The following is a 17,838-nucleotide window of genomic DNA, read 5'->3' as shown; positions in this document are numbered from 1 at the left end:
CTGTGTGGCACCAGGCGCATGTGTGTGATGTCACCCCTGTGTGGCACCAGAGGCATGTGTGAGATGTCACCCCTGTGTGGCACCAGGCGCATATGTGTGATGTCACCCCTGTGTGGCACCAGGCGCATGTGTGTGATGTCACCCCTGTGTGGCGCCAGGCGCATGTGTGTGATGTCACCCCTGTGTGGCGCCAGGCGCATGTGTGTGATGTCACCCCTGTGTGGCGCCAGGCGCATGTGTGTGATGTCACCCCTGTGTGGCACCAGGCGCATGTGTGTGATGTCACCCCTGTGTGGCACCAGGCGCATATGTGTGATGTCACCCCTGTGTGGCACCAGGCGCATGTGTGTGATGTCACCCCTGTGTGGCACCAGACACATGTGTGTGATGTCACCCCTGTGTGGCACCAGAGGCATGTGTGAGATGTCACCCCTGTGTGGCGCCAGGCGCATGTGTGTGATGTCACATCTGCCCCACGTGGTACACGAGCCACCACGACGCTAGCTGCGATAGCGGACATGAGGGGGGTGACATGGAAGGTGGCCGGGAATCGCACTTACATTTGGGGAGGGGTCAGACAGACAGGGAGGTGGCATCACTAGGCAGATTCCTGATAGATGTCATGTCTATGGTGTATGGACAGGCAACAGATCTCACTCCAATCAGATTTCATCAGAGAGCGAGATCTGTCTCTAGCCCAATCTGCCCATACATGGCTAGAAAAAAAACGACTGGCACTCTTTTTAGAACAAAAGCAGAAGGAATCCGACTTTTTTCTTATTCACTCTGTTAAAGTGGACCTGAACTCAGGACTCCCTCTCTGCTCTAAAAGATAAGCAACAGCATAATAACATTTACAGAAAAACATTTGTTACAGCTGATACAAATCCTGCAATACATCTGCAGTGTGTCTACTTCCTGCTTTCATGGAAGCAGACAGGGTTAACATCCTAGTTTACAGAATAGTTGCCTTGCCGTGGCAGAGGAGATTCCTGAGCTGACACAGCAGAGAGATCAAATTGCTTAAAGATGAGGGGGGAATTAGACAGGCTAAGATCTCTAAATACACACAGGCTGCATTTCTCTAAGTTTTCCTTCTGTCTGTCCTTTAGGAGAAAACGAAAGCATAGAAAAATCCAGTAAGTTAATCAGCCAGTGTCATTTGAGTTGTCAGTTGTCTGCAGGAGGTTAACCCTTTCTGTGCTCCCATGATACCAGGAAGTAACCATTCTGCATAAGCTCTGTGGAAGCGACCTTATAGGCGAATCGGGTGTTGCGCGCGGGACTTTGCGCGCAAGTTCATTTTTACACACCTAAACTCAGTTTAGGTGTGAAGAGGGGCTTTTCGCAAGCGTGCAAACAGTTAGCACCGCTTTGTGAATCTGGCCCAATGACTCTTTTATGATTTTCTCACCCAACAGTATCTCGGGTGTTTAGACAGTGGTATTTGAGAATTCTGGATGACAAAGGCTGGTGAATGAGAGGTGAAAGGCACACATAGGGGTTGATTCACTATCACTAAAGCTCCCCTTACTGCCCGCTTAGCATGCCTTATCAGTGTTAACTTGTCTTATCAGAGTTAGCGTGCCTTATCAGAGTAGCATAGCGAGCGAGCACTATGAACTTATGCCTGCTAATTGGCAATGACGAGAGGTCCACTCATCCTGCCCTGAGCCCCTGCGGGTCCAATCACTTTAAAGGACATTATCCCCGCTCTTTGATTTGCCCAATAGACTGCCTCTCGTGTTTCCTGTCAAGTGAAAGGCAGCCTATTGGGCCAATCAAAGGGTGGGGATAATGTCCTTTAAAGTGATTGGACCCGCAGGGGCTCAAGGTAGCACGGGCGGAGCTCTCGTCATTGCCAATTAGCAGGCATAAATTTGTAGCGCTCGCTATGCTACTCTGATAAGGCACGCTAGCTCTGATAAGGCATGCTAAGCGCGCAGTAAGGGGAGCTATAGTGATAGTAAATTAACCCCAAAGTCTCCAGCAACAGAAGGGCAAGAACACGACAAACTACAGCTGAACTCAATGCAGCTGCATCACAAAGCATACCCCAACACACAACAAGGTGGACTTTGCAAAGGATGGGCTTTAGCAGCAGGAGACCATCAAGAGTGCCTTTGGTATCACAGAAAAATGGCAAAAGACGCCGGTTGTGAGGCAGGAACAATGACAGTGCACCTTGTCACCATGCTCAGTCGGTGTCAAATTGGTTTGAGGAACATCAATGAGAGTTTAACCTGCTTCTATGGCCAGCTCAGTCCCCTGACCTCAATCATAGTTACATAGTTATTTGGGTTGAAAAAAGACATGCATCCATTGAGTTCAACCAGAGAACAAAGTACAACTCCAGCCTGCTCCCTCACATATCCCTGTTGATCCAGAGGAAGGCGAAAAACCCTTACAAGGTATGGTCCAATTAGCCCTAAAAGGGAAAAAAAATCCTCCCCGACTCCAGATGGCATTCAGATAAAATCCCTGGATCAACATCATTAGGCATTACCTAGTAATTGTAGCCATAGATGTCTTTCAATGCAAGGAAAGCATCTAAGCCCCCTTTAAATGCAGGTATAGAGTTTGCCATAACGACTTCCTGTGGCAATGCATTCCACATCCTAATCACTCTTACTGAGAAGGTATAAATCAGAGATAGCACACCTGTCATCAGGGACAGCTGAGACCCCCTCACACATCCACATTCATGAGCATTTGTGGGATGAAGTCGAAAGATTACTTCAAAGCTTGGAAACGCCACCATGCAATTACCCAACATAGAGCTGCCTTATGTCAGCATGGGCCAACATTCCTCAGCAACAGTAACCACATCTTGCAGAGTCCAGGCCAAGAAGAATATCGGCTGTGATCAGAGCTGAAGGTGGACCAACTCGTTATTAGAGGGTGTCTCTAATTTTTTGGCCACTCATTGTAGTTGGCTCACTGCAACCGAATGAACACAAATGGGGGCACAGTAAGGGCGCAAGCACTGGCGAGGGACACTAATGTACAGTACACAGAGCTGCACTGGTGAGGGGCACTATATTAGGAGGGACACTAATGCACAGTACACATAGCTGCACTGTGAAGGGCACTATATTAGGATGGACACCAATGCACAGTACCAGGGGCGTAACTAGAAATTACTGGGCCCCCCTGCGAGACTTTGAATGGGGCCCCCCTCCCGCCAAAACAAATCTACAAATCTTTATCTGCAAAACTCTGTATGATTCCTTATCAGTGGCTGAGCAGATGCAGTCATTAGAACAATTGTGCAGAGAGCTGAATGTTTTTTCTCTCCTTCCCCTCAGTTGTCAGTCTCTCTTGACGGGGCCCCTGTGGCTTCTGGGCCCCCTGCAGCTGCATCCCTTGCAGGGTCTATTGTTATGCCCCTGCACAGTACACAGAGCTGCACTGGTGAGGGGCACTATATTAGGCGGGACACTAATGTACAGTACACAGAGCTGCACTGGTGAGGGGCACTATATTAGGATAGACACTAATGCACAGTACACAGCTGCACTGGTGAGGGGCACTATATTAGGAGGGACACTAATGTACAGTACACAGAGCTGCACTGGTGAGGGGCACTATATTAGGAGGGACACTAATGTACAGTACATAGAGCTGCACTGGTGAGGGGCACTATATTAGGAGAGACACTAATGCACAGTACACAGAGCTGCACTGGTGAGGGGCACTATATTAGGAGGGACACTAATGTACAGTAAAAGCAAGAAGTTTTAAATCAGGATGATACCATTTATTGGCTAACTACAAATGAATAAGAATAAACAAGCTTTCGGCCTTGCAGCCTTCGTCAGGTTTATATCCTGTTAGTTTGCAAGCTGGTGGTACAGACAGCTTATATACATGCAACATCAAAAGGAAAAACAGATATTTTTTTCAAGCATAAATACATCATTAAGATGCCTTAATACAAACAGACCATCTAAATGGGGTAAGATAAGGATCCTTGTTTACTTTATTGCTCCCAGACCTGGTATTAGGATTGACCCAGAGGTATCGTAAATTCTTAGTTCACAAGTTCAGCTAGGGTGGCTGAGACAGTTCATATATCATCCATCTCATACCAATATAGAAAGTTGTTGTCCTTATTCAGACCCTTCTGCACAGCTTTGAAACAATTTATAAATTTTGTTTCTGCTATTAATCGGTCATTTGACGTTTTGAAGCCGCCCTTCAGGGCAGTGACACGAAGATCATCCATGCTGTGTCCGTTGGACCGAAAGTGTGTAGCAACTGGGAGTCCAGATTTGGTATCATTAATAGTGTGCCTGTGTCCATTCATACGTTTGCGCAGAGTTTGTCCAGTTTCTCCCACGTACATAACATTGGGGCATTTAGCACACATGATCAGATATACCAGATTGGTGGACCCACAAGAAAATTTACCTTGTATTCTGTACTCCTGTTGTGAACCTGGTATCGTTACCCTGTCAGTGGAGTAAATGTGTCTGCAGGTCCCACATATTTTTTGTCGGCAGGGTGATGTTCCGTTTTGTTGAGGCCTATTCAAAGAGCTCCTGACAATCATCTGTTTTAGATTGTGTGGTTGCCGATATGACAAGAGTGGAGGTTTAGGGAATATCGTTCTCAGTCTGTGATCCTTGTGTAAAATGGGATGAAGTTCCTTAGCAATCCTCCTTAAGATTTCCAGGTGTGGGTTGTAGGTTACAACCAAAGGGACACGTTCCTCTTTCTGGTTTTGCTTATATTTCAGGAGTTCAGTCCTGGGGATGTTGCTGGCTTTCCTGATTTGGGCCTCAGCCATGGGAGGACTGTAACCTTGTTTAATGAAAGTGTTCTTAAGGTGATCCAGGTGCTTGTCTCTGTCCATCCTGTCAGAACAAATCCGGTTGTACCTTATAGCTTGGCTGTAAATTATAGAGTTCTTAATGTGCTTGGGATGAAAACTGTCATATCTTAGGTATGTGGGACGGTCTGTAGGTTTGCGATACACAGAGGTTTGTATGTTGTTACCCCTGATGTATATGGTGGTGTCCAGAAAGTTAATCTCTGTGTGAGAGTAGGTAAGTTTCAATTTGATTGTAGGATGGAAGGCATTGAAGTTCCTGTGGAACTGGAGAAGATCATCCTCACTTGCGGACCAGATGATTAAAATATCATCAATGAAGCGGAAGTAGGCCAAGGGTTTTATGCCACATGCATTGAGGTATTCCTCTTCGATTTTGGCCATGAATAGATTTGCATACTGTGGAGCGAATCGCGAACCCATTGCCACGCCCATCTGCTGTAAATAGAGGTCCTGTCCAAAAGTGAAATAATTATGAGTGAGAATGAATTTGATCAGTCCAGTAATAGGCTTTACAGGTATGCCCTGACCCTGAAGATATTTACGGCAGGCCGCAATACCATCATCATGGGGAATGTTCGTTTACAGAGACTCCACGTCCATCGTGGCCAGTATGGTTCCCTCAGGTACTGGGCCGATGGCTGACAGTTTGTTCAGGAGGTGGGTGGTATCCTGTAAGTAGCTGGGTCTTTTACAGACAAGAGGTTTCAAAATGTTTTCCAGCCACCCTGTACAGTACACAGAGCTGCACCGGTGAGGAACACTATATTAGGAGAGACACTAATGTACAGTACACAGAGCTGCACTGGTGAGGGGCACTATATAAGGAGGGACACTAATGTACAGTACACAGAGCTGCACTGGTGCGAGGCACAATATTAGGAGGGACACTAATGTACAGCACACAGAGCTGCACTGGTGAGGGGCACTATATTAGGAGGGATACTTATGTACGGTACACAGAGCTGCACTGGTGAGGGGCACTATATAAGGAGGGACACTAATGTACAGCACACAGAGCTGCACTGGTGTGGGGCACTATATTAGGAGGGACACTAATGCACAGTACACAGAGCTGCACTGGTGAGGGGCACTATATAAGGAGGGACACTAATGTACAGTACAGTGAGTACACAGAGCTGCACTGGTGAGGGGCACTATATTAGGAGGAACCCTAATGTACAGCACACAGAGCTGCACTGGTGAGGGGCACTATATTAGGAGGGACACTAATGTACAGCACACAGAGCTGCACTGGTGAGGGGCACTGTATTAGGAGGGACACTAAAGTACAGTACACAGAGCTGCACTGGTGAGGGGCACTATATTAGGCGGGACACTAATGCACAGTACACAGAGCTGCACTGGTGAGGGGCACTATATTAGGAGGGACACTAATGTACAATACACAGAGCTGCACTGGTGAGGGGCACTATATTAGGAGGCACACTAATGTACAGTACACAGAGCTGCACTGGTGAGGGGCACTATATTAGGAGGCACACTAATGCACAGTACACAGAGCTGCACTGGGGCACTATATTAGGAGGGACACTAATGTACAGTACACAGAGCTGCACTGGTGAGGGGCACTATATTAGGAGGGACACTAATGTACAGTACACAGAGCTGCACTGGTGAGGGGCACTATATTAGGCGGGAGACTAATGTACAGTACACAGAGCTGCACTGGTGAGGGGCACTATATTAGGAGAGTCACTAATGCACAGTACACAGAGCTGCACTGGTGAGGAGCACTATATTAGGCGGGACACTAATGTACAGTATACAGAGCTGCACTGGTGAGGGGCACTATATTAGGCGGTACACTAATGTACAGTACACAGAGCTGCACTGGTGAGGGGCACTATATTAGGCGGGACACTAATGTACAGCACACAGAGCTGCACTGTGAGGGGCACTATATTAGGCGGGACACTAATGTACAGTACACAGAGCTGCACTGGTGAGGAGCACTATATTAGGAGGGACACTAATGCACAGTACACAGAGCTGCACTGGTGAGGGGCACTATATTAGGAGGGACACTATTGTACAGTACACAGAGCTGCACTGGTGAGGAGTACTATATTAGGAGGGACACTAATGTACAGTACACAGAGCTGCACTGTGAGGGGCACTATATTAGGCGGGACACTAATGTACAGTACACAGAGCTGCACTGGTGAGGAGCACTATATTAGGAGGGACACTAATGCACAGTACACAGAGCTGCACTGGTGAGGGGCACTATATTAGGAGGGACACTAATGCACAGTACACAGAGCTGCACTGTGAGGGGCACTATATTAGGAGGGACACTAATGCACAGTACACAGAGCTGCACTGGTGAGGGCGAGGGCACTATATTAGGAGGGACACTAATGTACGGTACACAGAGCTGCACTGGTGAGGGGCACTATATTAGGCGGGACACTAATGCACAGTACACAGAGCTGCACTGGTGAGGGGCACTATATTAGGCGGGACACTAATGTACAGTACACAGAGCTGCACTGGTGAGGGGCACTATATTAGGCGGGACACTAATGTACAGCACACAGAGCTGCACTGGTGAGGGGCACTATATTAGGAGGGACACTAATGTACAGTACACAGAGCTGCACTGGTGAGGGGCACTATATTAGGAGGGACACTAATGTACAGCACACAGAGCTGCACTGTGAGGGGCACTATATTAGGAGGGACACTAATGTACAGTACACAGAGCTGCACTGTGAGGGGCACTATATTAGGCGGGACACTAATGTACAGTACACAGAGCTGCACTGGTGAGGAGCACTATATTAGGAGGGACACTAATGCACAGTACACAGAGCTGCACTGGTGAGGGGCACTATATTAGGAGGGACACTAATGTACAATACACAGAGCTGCACTGGTGAGGGGCACTATATTAGGAGGCACACTAATGTATGGTACACAGAGCTGCACTGGTGAGGGGCACTATATTAGGAGGGACACTAATGTACAGTACACAGAGCTGCACTGGTGAGGGGCACTATATTAGGAGGGACACTAATGTACAGTACACAGAGCTGCACTGTAAGGGGCACTATATTAGGCGGGACACTAATGTACAGTACACAGAGCTGCACTGGTGAGGAGCACTATATTAGGAGGGACACTAATGTATAGTACACAGAGCTGCACTGGTGAGGGGCACTATATTAGGAGGGACACTAATGTACAGTACACAGAGCTGCAGTGGTGAGGGGCACTATATTAGGAGGGACACTAATGTACAGTACACAGAGCTGCACTGTGAGGGGCACTATATTAGGCGGGACACTAATGTACAGTACACAGAGCTGCACTGGTGAGGAGCACTATATTAGGAGGGACACTAATACACACTACACAGAGCTGCACTGGTGAGGGGCACTATATTAGGAGGGACACTAATGCACAGTACACAGAGCTGCACTGTGAGGGGCACTATATTAGGAGGGACACTAATGCACAGTACACAGAGCTGCACTGGTGAGGGGCACTATATTAGGAGGGACACTAATGTACGGTACACAGAGCTGCACTGGTGAGGGGCACTATATTAGGAGGGACACTAATGTACACAGTACACAGAGCTGCACTGGTGAGGGGCACTATATTAGGAGGGACACTAATGCACAGCACACAGAGCTGCCCTGGTGAGGGGCACTATATTAGGAGGCACACTAATGCACAGTACACAGAGCTGCACTGGTGAGGGGCACTGTATTAGGAGGGACACTAAAGTACAGTACACAGAGCTGCACTGGTGAGGGGCACTATATTAGGCGGGACACTAATGCACAGTACACAGAGCTGCACTGGTGAGGGGCACTATATTAGGAGGGACACTAATGTACAATACACAGAGCTGCACTGGTGAGGGGCACTATATTAGGAGGCACACTAATGTACAGTACACAGAGCTGCACTGGTGAGGGGCACTATATTAGGAGGCACACTAATGCACAGTACACAGAGCTGCACTGGGGCACTATATTAGGAGGGACACTAATGTACAGTACACAGAGCTGCACTGGTGAGGGGCACTATATTAGGAGGGACACTAATGTACAGTACACAGAGCTGCACTGGTGAGGGGCACTATATTAGGCGGGAGACTAATGTACAGTACACAGAGCTGCACTGGTGAGGGGCACTATATTAGGAGAGTCACTAATGCACAGTACACAGAGCTGCACTGGTGAGGAGCACTATATTAGGCGGGACACTAATGTACAGTATACAGAGCTGCACTGGTGAGGGGCACTATATTAGGCGGGACACTAATGTACAGTACACAGAGCTGCACTGGTGAGGGGCACTATATTAGGCGGGACACTAATGTACAGCACACAGAGCTGCACTGTGAGGGGCACTATATTAGGCGGGACACTAATGTACAGTACACAGAGCTGCACTGGTGAGGAGCACTATATTAGGAGGGACACTAATGCACAGTACACAGAGCTGCACTGGTGAGGGGCACTATATTAGGAGGGACACTATTGTACAGTACACAGAGCTGCACTGGTGAGGAGTACTATATTAGGAGGGACACTAATGTACAGTACACAGAGCTGCACTGTGAGGGGCACTATATTAGGCGGGACACTAATGTACAGTACACAGAGCTGCACTGGTGAGGAGCACTATATTAGGAGGGACACTAATGCACAGTACACAGAGCTGCACTGGTGAGGGGCACTATATTAGAAGGGACACTAATGCACAGTACACAGAGCTGCACTGTGAGGGGCACTATATTAGGAGGGACACTAATGCACAGTACACAGAGCTGCACTGGTGAGGGCGAGGGCACTATATTAGGAGGGACACTAATGTACGGTACACAGAGCTGCACTGGTGAGGGGCACTATATTAGGCGGGACACTAATGCACAGTACACAGAGCTGCACTGGTGAGGGGCACTATATTAGGCGGGACACTAATGTACAGTACACAGAGCTGCACTGGTGAGGGGCACTATATTAGGCGGGACACTAATGTACAGCACACAGAGCTGCACTGGTGAGGGGCACTATATTAGGAGGGACACTAATGTACAGTACACAGAGCTGCACTGGTGAGGGGCACTATATTAGGAGGGACACTAATGTACAGCACACAGAGCTGCACTGTGAGGGGCACTATATTAGGAGGGACACTAATGTACAGTACACAGAGCTGCACTGTGAGGGGCACTATATTAGGCGGGACACTAATGTACAGTACACAGAGCTGCACTGGTGAGGAGCACTATATTAGGAGGGACACTAATGCACAGTACACAGAGCTGCACTGGTGAGGGGCACTATATTAGGAGGGACACTAATGTACAATACACAGAGCTGCACTGGTGAGGGGCACTATATTAGGAGGCACACTAATGTATGGTACACAGAGCTGCACTGGTGAGGGGCACTATATTAGGAGGGACACTAATGTACAGTACACAGAGCTGCACTGGTGAGGGGCACTATATTAGGAGGGACACTAATGTACAGTACACAGAGCTGCACTGTAAGGGGCACTATATTAGGCGGGACACTAATGTACAGTACACAGAGCTGCACTGGTGAGGAGCACTATATTAGGAGGGACACTAATGTATAGTACACAGAGCTGCACTGGTGAGGGGCACTATATTAGGAGGGACACTAATGTACAGTACACAGAGCTGCAGTGGTGAGGGGCACTATATTAGGAGGGACACTAATGTACAGTACACAGAGCTGCACTGTGAGGGGCACTATATTAGGCGGGACACTAATGTACAGTACACAGAGCTGCACTGGTGAGGAGCACTATATTAGGAGGGACACTAATGCACAGTACACAGAGCTGCACTGGTGAGGGGCACTATATTAGGAGGGACACTAATGCACAGTACACAGAGCTGCACTGTGAGGGGCACTATATTAGGAGGGACACTAATGCACAGTACACAGAGCTGCACTGGTGAGGGGCACTATATTAGGAGGGACACTAATGTACGGTACACAGAGCTGCACTGGTGAGGGGCACTATATTAGGAGGGACACTAATGTACACAGTACACAGAGCTGCACTGGTGAGGGGCACTATATTAGGAGGGACACTAATGCACAGCACACAGAGCTGCCCTGGTGAGGGGCACTATATTAGGAGGCACACTAATGCACAGTACACAGAGCTGCACTGGTGAGGGGCACTATATTAGGAGGCACACTAATGTACAGTACACAGAGCTGCACTGGTGAGGGGCACTATATTAGGAGTGACACTAATGTACAGTACACAAAGCTGCACTGGTGAGGAGCACTATATTAGGCGGGACACTAATGTACAGTACACAGAGCTGCACTGTGAGGGGCACTATATTAGGAGGGACACTAATGCACAGTACACAGAGCTGCACTGGTGAGGGGCACTATATTAGGAGGGACACTAATGCACAGTACACAGAGCTGCACTGGTGAGGGGCACTATATTAGGAGGGACACTAATGTACAGCACACAGAGCTGCACTGGTGAGGGGCACTATATTAGGAGGGACACTAATGTACAGTACACAGAGCTGCACTGGTGAGGGGCACTATATTTGGAGGGACACTAATGTACAGTACACAGAGCTGCACTGGTGAGGGGCACTATATTAGGAGGGACACTAATGTACAGTACACAGAGCTGCACTGGTGAGGGGCACTATATTACGAGGGACACTAATGTACAGCACACAGAGCTGCACTGGTGAGGGGCACTATATTAGGAGGAACACTAATGTACAGCACACAGAGCTGCACTGGTGAGGGGCACTATATTAGGAGGAACACTAATGTACAGCACACAGAGCTGCACTGGTGAGGGGCACTATATTAGGAGGAACACTAATGTACAGTACACAGAGCTGCACTGGTGAGGGGCACTATATTAGGAGGGACACTAATGTACAGTACACAGAGCTGCACTGGTGAGGGGCACTATATTAGAAGGGACACTAATGTACAGTACACAGAGCTGCACTGTGAGGGGCACTATATTAGGAGGGACACTAATGTACGGTACACAGAGCTGCACTGGTGAGGGGCACTATATTAGGAGAGACACTAGTGTACGGTACACAGAGCTGCACCGGTGAGGGGCACGATATTAGGAGGGACACTAGTGTACAGTACAGAGCTGCACTGGTGAGGGGCACTATATTAGGAGGGACACTAAAGTTCAGTACACAGAGCTGCACTGGTGAGGGGCACTATATTAGGAGGGACACTAATGTACAGTACACAGAGCTGCACTGTGAGGGGCACTATATTAGAAGGGACACTAATGTACAGTACACAGAGCTGCACTGTGAGGGGCACTATATTAGGAGGGACACTAATGTACGGTACACAGAGCTGCACTGGTGAGGGGCACTATATTAGGAGAGACACTAGTGTACGGTACACAGAGCTGCACTGGTGAGGGGCACGATATTAGGAGGGACACTAGTGTACAGTACAGAGCTGCACTGGTGAGGGGCACTATATTAGGCGGGACACTAATGTACAGTACACAGAGCTGCACTGGTGAGGGGCACTATATTAGGAGGGACACTAATGTACAGTACACAGAGATGCACTGGTGAGGGGCACTATATTAGGAGGCACACTAATGCACAGTACACAGAGCTGCACTGGTGAGGGGCACTATATTAGGAGGGACACTAATGTACAGTACACAGAGCTGCACTGGTGAGGGGCACTATATTAGGAGGGACACTAATGTACAGTACACAGAGCTGCACTGGTGAGGGGCACTATATTGGGAGGGACACTAATGTACAGTACACAGAGCTGCACTGGTGAGGGGCACTATATTAGGAGGCACACTAATGTACAGTACAAAGAGCTGCACTGGTGAGGAGCACTATATTAGGCGGGAGACTAATGTACGGTACACAGAGCTGCACTGGTGAGGGGCACTATATTAGGAGAGTCACTAATGCACAGTACACAGAGCTGCACTGGTGAGGAGCACTATATTAGGCGGGACACTAATGTACAGTATACAGAGCTGCACTGGTGAGGGGCACTATATTAGGCGGGACACTAATGTACAGTACACAGAGCTGCACTGGTGAGGGGCACTATATTAGGCGGGACACTAATGTACAGCACACAGAGCTGCACTGTGAGGGGCACTATATTAGGCGGGACACTAATGTACAGTACACAGAGCTGCACTGGTGAGGAGCACTATATTAGGAGGGACACTAATGCACAGTACACAGAGCTGCACTGGTGAGGGGCACTATATTAGGAGGGACACTATTGTACAGTACACAGAGCTGCACTGGTGAGGAGTACTATATTAGGAGGGACACTAATGTACAGTACACAGAGCTGCACTGTGAGGGGCACTATATTAGGCGGGACACTAATGTACAGTACACAGAGCTGCACTGGTGAGGAGCACTATATTAGGAGGGACACTAATGCACAGTACACAGAGCTGCACTGGTGAGGGGCACTATATTAGGAGGGACACTAATGCACAGTACATAGAGCTGCACTGTGAGGGGCACTATATTAGGAGGGACACTAATGCACAGTACACAGAGCTGCACTGGTGAGGGGCACTATATTAGGAGGGACACTAATGTACGGTACACAGAGCTGCACTGGTGAGGGGCACTATATTAGGCGGGACACTAATGCACAGTACACAGAGCTGCACTGGTGAGGGGCACTATATTAGGCGGGACACTAATGTACAGTACACAGAGCTGCACTGGTGAGGGGCACTATATTAGGAGGGACACTAATGTACAGTACACAGAGCAGCACTGGTGAGGAGCACTATATTAGGAGGGACACTAATGCACAGTACACAGAGCTGCACTGGTGAGGGGCACTATATTAGGAGGGACACTAATGCACAGTACACAGAGCTGCACTGTGAGGGGCACTATATTAGGAGGGACACTAATGCACAGTACACAGAGCTGCACTGGTGAGGGGCACTATATTAGGAGGGACACTAATGTACGGTACACAGAGCTGCACTGGTGAGGGGCACTATATTAGGCGGGACACTAATGCACAGTACACAGAGCTGCACTGGTGAGGGGCACTATATTAGGCGGGACACTAATGTACAGTACACAGAGCTGCACTGGTGAGGGGCACTATATTAGGCGGGACACTAATGCACAGTACACAGAGCTGCACTGGTGAGGGACACTATATTAGGAGGGACACTAATGTACAGTACACAGAGCTGCACTGGTGAGGGGCACTATATTAGGAGGGACACTAATGTACAGCACACAGAGCTGCACTGTGAGGGGCACTATATTAGGAGGGACACTAATGTACAGTACACAGAGCTGCACTGTGAGGGGCACTATATTAGGCGGGACACTAATGTACAGTACACAGAGCTGCACTGGTGAGGAGCACTATATTAGGAGGGACACTAATGCACAGTACACAGAGCTGCACTGGTGAGGGGCACTATATTAGGAGGGACACTAATGTACAATACACAGAGCTGCACTGGTGAGGGGCACTATATTAGGAGGCACACTAATGTACGGTACACAGAGCTGCACTGGTGAGGGGCACTATATTAGGAGGGACACTAATGTACAGTACACAGAGCTGCACTGGTGAGGGGCACTATATTAGGAGGGACACTAATATACAGTACACAGGAGGGACACTAATGTACAGTACACAGAGCTGCACTGTGAGGGGCACTATATTAGGCGGGACACTAATGTACAGTACACAGAGCTGCACTGTGAGGGGCACTATATTAGGCGGGACACTAATGTACAGTACACAGAGCTGCACTGTGAGGGGCACTATATTAGGAGGGACACTAATGTACAGTACACAGAGCTGCACTGTGAGGGGCACTATATTAGGCGGGACACTAATGTACAGTACACAGAGCTGCACTGGTGAGGAGCACTATATTAGGAGGGACACTAATGCACAGTACACAGAGCTGCACTGGTGAGGGGCACTATATTAGGAGGGACACTAATGTACAATACACAGAGCTGCACTGGTGAGGGGCACTATATTAGGAGGCACACTAATGTACGGTACACAGAGCTGCATTGGTGAGGGGCACTATATTAGGAGGGACACTAATGTACAGTACACAGAGCTGCACTGGTGAGGGGCACTATATTAGGAGGGACACTAATGTACAGTACACAGGAGGGACACTAATGTACAGTACACAGAGCTGCACTGTGAGGGGCACTATATTAGGCGGGACACTAATGTACAGTACACAGAGCTGCACTGGTGAGGAGCACTATATTAGGAGGGACACTAATGTATAGTACACAGAGCTGCACTGGTGAGGGGCACTATATTAGGAGGGACACTAATGTACAGTACACAGAGCTGCAGTGGTGAGGGACACTATATTAGGAGGGACACTAATGTACAGTACACAGAGCTGCACTGTGAGGGGCACTATATTAGGCGGGACACTAATGTACAGTACACAGAGCTGCACTGGTGAGGAGCACTATATTAGGAGGGACACTAATGCACAGTACACAGAGCTGCACTGGTGAGGGGCACTATATTAGGAGGGACACTAATGCACAGTACACAGAGCTGCACTGTGAGGGGCACTATATTAGGAGGGACACTAATGCACAGTACACAGAGCTGCACTGGTGAGGGGCACTATATTAGGAGGGACACTAATGTACGGTACACAGAGCTGCACTGGTGAGGGGCACTATATTAGGAGGGACAATAATGTACACAGTACACAGAGCTGCACTGGTGAGGGGCACTATATTAGGAGGGACACTAATGTACGGTACACAGAGCTGCACTGTGAGGGGCACTATATTAGGAGGGACACTAATGTACAGTACACAGAGCTGCACTGGTGAGGGGCACTATATTAGGAGTGACACTAATGTACAGTACACAAAGCTGCACTGGTGAGGAGCACTATATTAGGTGGGACACTAATGTACAGTACACAGAGCTGCACTGGTGAGGGGCACTATATTAGGAGGGACACTAATGCACAGTACACAGAGCTGCACTGGTGAGGGGCACTATATTAGGAGGGACACTAATGCACAGTACACAGAGCTGCACTGGTGAGGGACACTATATTAGGAGGGACACTAATGTATAGTACACAGAGCTGCACTGGTGAGGGGCACTATATTAGGAGGCACACTAATGTACACAGTACACAGAGCTCCTGCAGGAAAATATTTACTATGGCAAACTGCTCAAAGTATTTCATTTTTCCTGAGAATACTGCAGTATGTTTTGTATGTATAATACAAGGGGCTTGATTCACAAAGTGGTGGTAACCTACTTAGCACGTCTAAAGTCTTTAGACATGCTAACCAGGGTGCTAAGTAGATTAGCACCGGATTTCTCAATCAGATTGCGCACTAATTTTGCGCGCGCAATTGTTTTACGCGCACAAAGTTTTACGCGCGCTAAGTCCCATAGGCTTTAATGGGCACTTCGCGCGGAGCGCCCTAAAACTTTACGCACGTAAAACTTTATGCGCGTAAAACTTTACGCACATAAAGTTTTACGCGCGAAAAGCTCGTTTAGACGTGCTAAGGGGGTTTTCACAGGCGTGCTAACAGTTAGCACCGCTTTGTGAATCAAGCCCATTGTTGTTTAAGTGATACCCCTTAATCTCGCATACATATGTAATTGCCGCCGGGAGACTTGGGCGCAGGATACAGCCGGTATGGCTTATCCTGCTGCTGCACAAGTCCTGGTGACGTTAATTACTATTCTCCCTCCAGGACCACGTGGATAGTGGGGAATTATATAATTTGGCTTCCAGCTATTGCTGGTGGCCGAATTATAGTGTTTTAAAATGTAACTTCTGCTCCGTATTCTGATGGCGCCGAAGTTACTAAGTGTGCGCCCAAATCTCCTGCACTGTGATTACAGCGCTCGTTGATCTCTGCTCAGTTGCCCACGGCCACTTTTTACCGCACCACATTACACTCGGTACACTCACTGCTTATTCTTGTGCTTGCAGCCTGATGTCACAGGAAGCAGAATGAAGCTCAATGCCGGTAGGCGAGGATGGACGGTAAGATGAAAGCCACTCCGCACTTTACTCTGCAAACAGTGGGACACGAGGGCCCCCCCAAATCGGGACAATCCCGCAGAATTCGGGACTGTTGGGGGGGGGGGGGTATGGTATTTATTTAGCACTAGAATCTTCTTCAGCACATTACAGAGTACATAGTCACGTCACTGACTGTCCTCAGAGGAACTCACACTCTAATCCTACCATAGTCATAGTCTAATGTCCTACCATATTATTATTATATATTTATATAGCACTGACATCTTCTGCAGCATGTTACACAGTACATTGTCATGTCACTGACTGTCCTCAGAGGAGCTCACAGTCTAATCCTACCATAGTCATAGTCTAATGTCCTACCATGTTATTGTTATGTATATAGCACTGACCTCTTCTGCAGCACTTTACAGAGTACATAGTCACTGACTGTCCTCGCAAGAGCTCTCAATGTAATCTTACTATAGACTTATTCCAATGTCTTACCTTATTTTATAATAATAATAATTATTATTATTATTATTAATAATAATTTATGTATATTGTACTTGCATCTCCTGCAGCAATTTACAGAGTACATAGTCTTGTCACTGACTGTCCTCAGAGGAGCTAACAATCTAATCCTACCATAGCAATCTTACTACCTAAGAGATAGAAAACGGCATATGGCAGCTCTACATCTCCAGTCTGGGGACTAATAATAAAAATCATTATTATTATTATTACAACTGTTATTATATAATGTATCTGTAGATGAGGCTGTTGTGCAGCAGCAGAAAATAATACCAACAATAATATTAGATGGCTGAATGCTGGTGAATTCACAGAGGCTGCAGTGCAGTTAGCTTATTCACCACAAGATGGCGAACACACAAACCGGAAGTAATTATGCCAAAGAAAGGAATTGACGTAAC

At 48.0% G+C, this 17,838-nt stretch overlaps 1 protein-coding gene across 1 annotated transcript in view; it reads right to left on the bottom strand.

Annotated features, from left to right (window-relative positions):
* Window positions 1–17,838, bottom strand: part of LOC137537252 (uncharacterized) — a 1,269,057-nt gene that overhangs the window by 876,282 nt on the left and 374,937 nt on the right. The window lies entirely within an intron of this gene.

This window comes from Hyperolius riggenbachi, chromosome 10, assembly GCF_040937935.1.
Source record: "Hyperolius riggenbachi isolate aHypRig1 chromosome 10, aHypRig1.pri, whole genome shotgun sequence".
Lineage (NCBI taxonomy): Eukaryota > Metazoa > Chordata > Amphibia > Anura > Hyperoliidae > Hyperolius > Hyperolius riggenbachi.
Note: the sequence above shows the minus strand (reverse complement) of the source record. Positions and strands in the feature narration are given on the sequence as shown.